This window comes from Sus scrofa, chromosome 1 (assembly GCF_054392235.1).
Source record: "Sus scrofa isolate SSC_HxYL_T2T_F1_AM1 chromosome 1, Sscrofa_HxYL_maternal_Yorkshire_Landrace_v2.0, whole genome shotgun sequence".
In the NCBI taxonomy this organism is placed as follows: domain Eukaryota; kingdom Metazoa; phylum Chordata; class Mammalia; order Artiodactyla; family Suidae; genus Sus; species Sus scrofa.
In genome coordinates this window covers 166,307,784-166,315,382 of record NC_139383.1, presented here as the reverse complement: position 1 = coordinate 166,315,382, position 7,599 = coordinate 166,307,784, and positions in this window count along the sequence as shown.

The following is a 7,599-nucleotide window of genomic DNA, read 5'->3' as shown; positions in this document are numbered from 1 at the left end:
ACACCCATAAGCTTTTGCAGTATAGGAGATCTAGGAATCTCTAATCATTTTTTAAAATGTGATTCTCTACAACATAAAAATAATGTGCATCTGAGAGTTCCTGTTGTGGCTCAGTCGGTTAAGATCCCAACCAGTATCCATGAGGAGGCAGGTTTGATCCTTGACCTTGTTCAATGAGCTAAGGATCTGGCATTGCTGTGAGCTGTGGTGTAGATCACAGATGTGGCTGGGATCCTATGTTGCTGTGGCTGTGGTGTAGGCTGGAAGCTGTAGCTCTGATTGGCCCCCTAGCCTGGAACTTCCATATGCTGCAGGTGTGGCCCTAAAAAAAAAAAAAGATGCATCTGGAGACTAAGGAACATGTAGCATAAATTTTATTGGAAATGAAGAATGAAAAAAGCCACTAATAAAAATATGGAGATAATTATCTAAATGTTACTTTTTGATGACAATTTAGTTAGGTCTTTAATACTGACCAATGAACTGAGTCAATTAAAACACATTTTCTACTATTATAATCAACTGAGCAAATTTTAGAAGTGTGCAGTGCAAATCCTACACATGATCCTTGTTATAAGAAATATATCTGGTTAGTATTGTTACTAACTTTCATATTATAAGTTTTTATGAAAGAATATCAAATATAGTAAAATAAAAGGGGAAGATCAGTCCCTGCAGATATTTTTCCCTTTTTGCTGCAGCTGTGTGAAAAGGTTACTAACACTTTGTCCTCTCATTCATATATGAGGCAAACTAAAAAAAATGAACAACCCGAAAAATTCTCTAAGATATAATTCCAACATAATACTTTGGAAAAATTGTATGAACTATATTATAATGAGTAATTTTTAAATGAATTGAGAAAATCTTCCATGAACATTTTTATTTAATCCAAGAAACAAGATTTACATTGGTTAACCTGGTAAGAGAGTTTCTTTTCATATTCTACATGGTATATTTTAATAACAGAGAACACTTCAAAAAGTTGACTATTCTTGAGAAGTGTTGTCAGAAGAAGATGTAAAATTCATGTCTATTATTCTGCTGAATATTATACTTGCTATAAATGAAAACTACTGAGATTTTTCTCATCCATATGCATATTGATAATTATAATTGAATCATCAAATATAAATATATAATTGACACATTTTGTTCAATTATATGTATATTAAAAAGTAGTTGGAGATTTCTTATTTTTCCTTAGAAGTATTCCATGGTTTGGTTTAAAGTCTTTCATTCTCAATTTTTAAAACAAGAAATAGAAATAATTTTGCAAGTAAATACTGAAATTTTCAATTTTTTACTTTATTAGATATAAAAATTCTAACTAGAAATTTACTTCCATCTAAATTATTTATTGAGTTTGGGGAATATTGTTCACTGAGGAATGTGAGGATGTATAATTGGGAAAGATTGGCTACTCCCACTTTCTGTTTAATATATATTCATTGGTTACAGAAACCATGTTGTTAAATTAAAACCTATACTCAGCATAGTTGAAATAGCATAGTTGCAATTCCCAAGGAATAATAGACACTATACATACACCAGTGTATGCATTCAGTTCTAAAACTGACAAACTGCAAAATTTTAAAGACATGGCTAAGTGCCAGGTTTAAACAGTAATATATTGACCTGGCAGAATGCGAGGGAAGTGAGAACAATCTTATCACCCTAATAATTAGGCCAGAACTTGGATCTCCTATGTAGTTCAATTTTCTTAGCTCAGTTCTCTTAAATGATTGAAATACTCTGAACATTTTGTATGTCAGTCATTAGCATATCAGAAAGTAATGTACTTAATAATTTTCATGAGCAGGACAAGATAGTTAACCTGTAAAGTGACATAAAAATAAAATTAAATAATGTTCCTTCTAATATATTGATATTTGAAGCTTATTGAATGTGTGCTTTAATGAATAAAGGTTACCTAGTAAAAACCTTTTATTTTCAGATTGTAAACATGACATAACATGGGGTAAAATATTAACATTGATTTATTAATGAAGGAGATTCATGAAATTATTTAAAAGGATAATAAGAAATGCAATTTTGTTTATATTTGAAGTAGTGTAGCTGCAATTCCCAAGGAATAATAGACATTATACACTATACACACACCAGCACATATATTAGACATATGTTTAGAAATGATGAAGGAAAACCTTTTAATGCATTTTCCCGGCCTGAAAGATCATATCAAAATTTCCTGATGTGATTGTTCCTTTAGCTTGCTTGGCATAATATAGCAAGAACCCATTGTATAAATTGCTTTGTACAGTGCTTTCTGTTGCTTTATACAGCAGATTCATGTCATGTCAATATGGTCTTCTGATATCTAATGGTTATTTGTGCTGTGTCAACAGGAATTTGTTTTAAAGAAGAAATGTCTAAGGGAGTTTGCCATTCGTTTTCTTCTTTTTAAAACAAGTACATGCAGGTTCAAGTTTTAGCCCAAGATATTGTCATTCACTAAAGTTAAAATTTCATAATGGAAATGAAAAGAAGGATCTAGTAGTTTGTGTACAGGATGGTAAAAGACTATCTCATGTTTTTTGAGGAAGAAAAAGAAAATTGAGCATTGTTAATCTGATATTTTATTTTTTTACCCAAACTTATCCTAAATTTTGTTTTATAGAAATATGCCAACTATGAAAAATATATCGAAGTCTAGATAACTCCAAACTATTTGATCTCATGTGATATGGATGAAATAATGCAAATGCTTTCAATCCATCTAATTTTCATGAAGTATTTTATTATAAATGTACTTTTTCAATGGGAATATCCTAGTGATCAAAATGCTTAATGTAGTAACAATAGATAACTACCAGTAGAAATAAATTTGGTTTACACTTCAGAAATCTCATTAGTTAGTGACAGTCACTTTTTACCTTTTATCAAGGAATGTAATGAAGCAGCACCCTACTAGGCCTTCTTGGGACAGACCCCCTACGCCATATCCTCTGCTGTAGCTCCTCTCTTATGTATCCAGAAAATAGTATCTCAGGCATATTTCCTGAGTTTTTCAGATGCTAAAACCACCACCAAATGGAAGAAATTAACTCCTTGATGGTTAGGAGCCAGTAGGCCCCAGGTCTATTGACGCTCAAGGATTGATAATGTTAACTACCTATTACTTCAGCATCAACAAATCAGAAAATTGTGCAGGTATTAATCCCATAACCTGTGACCCCACTCCCTCTCCTGGCTCCAAACTCTGACATTTGGATTTGTTTGGCCTCATTGTGCATCAGACACAGACACAGGAATTTGTGTATTTGTGTTTGGTAACAGGAATTTCTTTTCCTTCTTTCATTCATTCGTTCGTTCGTTCCTTCCTTCCTTCCTTCTTTCAGAAGAGAGAGAAATTCATTGGCAATTGTGATTGGAAAATCATTAATGTCTGACTATAAACTGCCACCTGTTAGGTTGGGCTTTGATAGAGAGAGGGTTATTTGGATATGCTTAACATATTAAAAGTTCATTATATCAACTATAAACAATGTCATTAACTTCAATTAAGATTATTTCTTTGGAGTTTCCCATCATGGCTCAGTGGTTAAGGAATCTGACTAGCAACCTCCTCATGCTGCAGAAGCAGCCCTAGAAATGGCAAAAAAAAAAAAAGATTATTTCTTTATGTGATAGAAGTTCTCATTGAATGTTGATCTTTTTCATTAATCCCAAATGTGCTGTAAATTTAAATTTTCAGTTTTTAATTAGGTGATTTTATTTTAATTCTACCAATGTATTATCATTCAAATTATTTTATTGAAATAAATACACTTTTCTTTTTCTTATAAGGCCCTCATTTACTACTGTGAATAAAGGCACAATGTACTTACAACTCCCTATGTTTGTTGTATAAAACTAGGTTGCTTGCTTCTTTTTTTAACAAAATTTATGATGCCTGATTAATTTATAACTGTTAAAGTATTTATAGCAATTTATTAAAATAAGTGAAAATAGTATGTTGACAAAAATGAAGCACATATTATCTTATTTTTTGCATATAACTAGAATTTAATACTTTATGGTTTTTAAAGTAAAATATACATAGATAAAATGCACAAAATTTATTTTACTTTTTTTTTGTCTTTTTGCCTTTTCTAGGGCTGCTCCCGTGGCATATGGAGGTTCCCAGGCTAGGGGTCTAATTGGAGCTCTAGTCACCAGCATACGCCACAGCACAGCAACACAGGACCTGAGCTGTGTCTGTAACCTACACCACAGCTCACGGCAATGCCAGATCCTTAACCCACTGAGCAAGGCCAGGGATCGAACCCGCAATCTCATGGTTCCTAGTAGGATTCTTTAACCACTGAGCCATGATGGGAACTCTCACAAAATTTATTTTAATTGCTTACATGATTAGTCATTCTTTTTGCTGTTTTAATACTTTTCTATTTACAAGTAATAGTTATAGTTTTGAAGCAGAGATTAAACTAGTACCATTGCTGTTTCCATTTTCTTCCCTTATTCTTTCATCCTGTAGTGTCTTTTCTCTTAAGGTAGGTTAATCACTCCTTATGTACTCTAACTTTCATACCCATTCACTTTCTTAAGAATCTTTATCACTGGTTCACTTTGTTACTGTGGTTCACACTCTTACCTATATTCTCATTCTTTCTGTCTCTGCTGTTACTTTGGTAGAGGATACATACATACATGTACCTAATTTTACCTCTTCATCAGTTAGTTAATGGATTCATAGGTGTGTAATTTGCTTTCACTTTTTTTTTTTTTTTTTTTTTTGTCTTTTCTAGGGCTGCACCTGCGGCATATGGAGGCTCCCAGGCTAGGAGTCCAATCGGAGCTGTAGCTGCCAGCCTATGCCAGAACCACAGCAACGTGGGATCCGAGCCGCATCTGTGACCTACACCACAGCTCACAGCAACACTGGATCCTTAACCCACTGGGCGAGGCCAGGGATTGAACCCACAACCTCCTGGTTCCTAGTCGGATTTGTTAACCACTGAGCCACGATGGGAACTCCTGCTTTCACTTTTGAATATTATTAAAAATACTTCTATAAATATCAATGTGCAAATCTTTGTGTACATATATATATGTGTGTCTGTGTGTGTGTGTGTATTGTTTTATTTGTCTTGAGTAGATACCAAGGAATAGAATTCCTGGGTTGTTTGACATTTCACAAAACTTTCAAGCAGTTTCCATGATGGCAGTACCATTTTACATACATACCAACAGTATAAGAAGGTTCCAGTTTCTCCACATTCTCATCCATATTTGGAACTGTCTCCCTTTTTAGTTATAGCCATCATAATTGATATGAAGGGGTACCTCATCGTGGCTCTGATTTGCATATTTCTAATGAGGACACAGTAAATATTGAGCATCTATTTTGCTCTGTAGCTATTCATATCTTTCCTTTTTCAAATCGCCCTTTTAATTCTTTAAAGCATTTTTTTAATGTGAGCTTTTCTTTTTTTTTTTTTTTTGTCTTTTGTTGTTGTTGTTATTGTTGTTGTTGTTGCTATTTCTTGGGCGGCTCCCGCGGCATATGGAGGTTCCCAGGCTAGGGGTCTCATCGGAGCTGTAGCCACCAGCCTACGCCAGAGCCACAGCAACGCGGGATCTGAGCCGCGTCTGCAACCTACACCACAGCTCACGGCAATGCCAGATCCTTAACCCACTGAGCAAGGGCAGGGACCGAACCCTCAACCTCATGGTTCCTAGTCGGATTCGTTAACCACTGCGCCACGACGGGAACTCCAGCTTTTCTTATATAGGGTTTGTGTTCTATGCATATTCTGAAGAAAACAAGATCTTTACCTAATATATTTTGCAAATTTTTTTTCTCAACTATTCTTTTTAATTTTTAGTTGTTATTTTTTGAAGGTCCAATTTGCTTAATTTTTATAAAGTCCAGTTTTTCAATTTTTCTAATATGCACTGTACTCTTGACATCATATCTAGAAATCTTTATTTAGATCAAGGTCAGAAACATTTCACCCTATGTTTTCATCCAGAATTTTAATATGTCACATTTAAGTCTATATTTTGAATTATTTTGGAACAGTGTGAGGTGTCCAGTCCTAAAAATTAATTAATTAAAGTTTACATTTAGATATCCTTTTGTCCAAGGGTATTTTAAAAGACTGTCTCCTCCCTAATGAATTGTTTTAGCATCTTAGATGTAAAAAAAAAATATTAGTGTGAGTTTGTACTTCTGACCTCTATATTCTGCTCCATTGGCCAACATCTTTGTCCATATGTAATTATCACTGTCTTACTCAGTGTAAGTTTGTAGTAAGACTTCACGTTGGACAGTCTGTATCCTAGAAGTTTAGACTGTGTTCTTATTTTCATTCATTTATCAATATTTTCTAATTCCATTATGACTTGGAAATAGTTACAAGTAGACATTTTTTCATCTAAGGACCAAAAAGCTTGAAGGAGAATGTACCAATCTGAATAATATCCTCCCATACTGAATCAATATATTTTAAAGTGTTTATATTTTGAAGCCACTCTGCTAGGGGATTAAAAGTAATAAATAAGATATAGCTTCTGCCATGTTAGAACACCTTGGAACTTCCACTTTGGCAAAAAAGTTTTGTTTTTTTTTTTTTTAAGTGGTAATACATTTCAGGTCTCTATAAAGAGCATGGAATACCCCTTTGTGTTTTAGAAAGCTACCCAGGTGATAAGAGGATTGCTTGTTTATTTTGCAACTACTAAGAAAACTGTGAAAATGGCTAATAAGTCTACATATACATTTTCCTTTTAACACAGCAAGGGCACATTTAGAAATTTACCTTGAAGATAAATATTCAACAATATAAAATTCAAATATTATTCATTGCAGTATAGTTTGTAATTTCAAAATATTGGATATATCACAAATGCACAGGCATTGGAGAATTCCTGAATAAAGTACTGTGCATTCATACAGTGGAGTACTATGCAGCTATAGAAACAAAATGTCCATGAATAGACATGAGAGTGTTCCATGGCGTCTGTCATATGCTAGATTTTATTTTAAAAAGGGAAATAAAATATACTCATATGGTTGCCTCTTTTGGACACCTAAAAGCAAAGGGAGAATGAACCAGAAGCTAACAAGTTTATAAACCTACAATATAGGAGTTAGGACCAAGATAGAAAGGCTGGTAGGGGAGACAAAATATTGAGTACATCTTATTTTTTGGAGCCATTCTGTTTCATATACTCAATAAATAAGTAAATAAAAATCAGTAAGGACGTGAAGGATCACAAGGACAATACAAATGAGAAAAAATAATATCCTAACTGAATTACAAATGAGAAATGTAACAATATTGACAAAATACATGAAGGAGAACTAACCCAAGTAATTTTGACAATATAATCTGGATTAAAGACCGGAAAGTACTGTAAACAATATTATAATGAGTTTTTTCTCATAGTGATAGGGGTTTGTAACTCTTTATATTCTAAGCTTGAACAAATAAGTAAATATATTGTTGATAATAAAAGCCAAGTTTCTCAGAGGTAAAAATAGAATTACCAATAATGAAAGGGGAGAGGATAGACTAAATCCTGTGGTGTTAGACGGGAATAATAGATATGAAGTTGAACCCAAGGGGT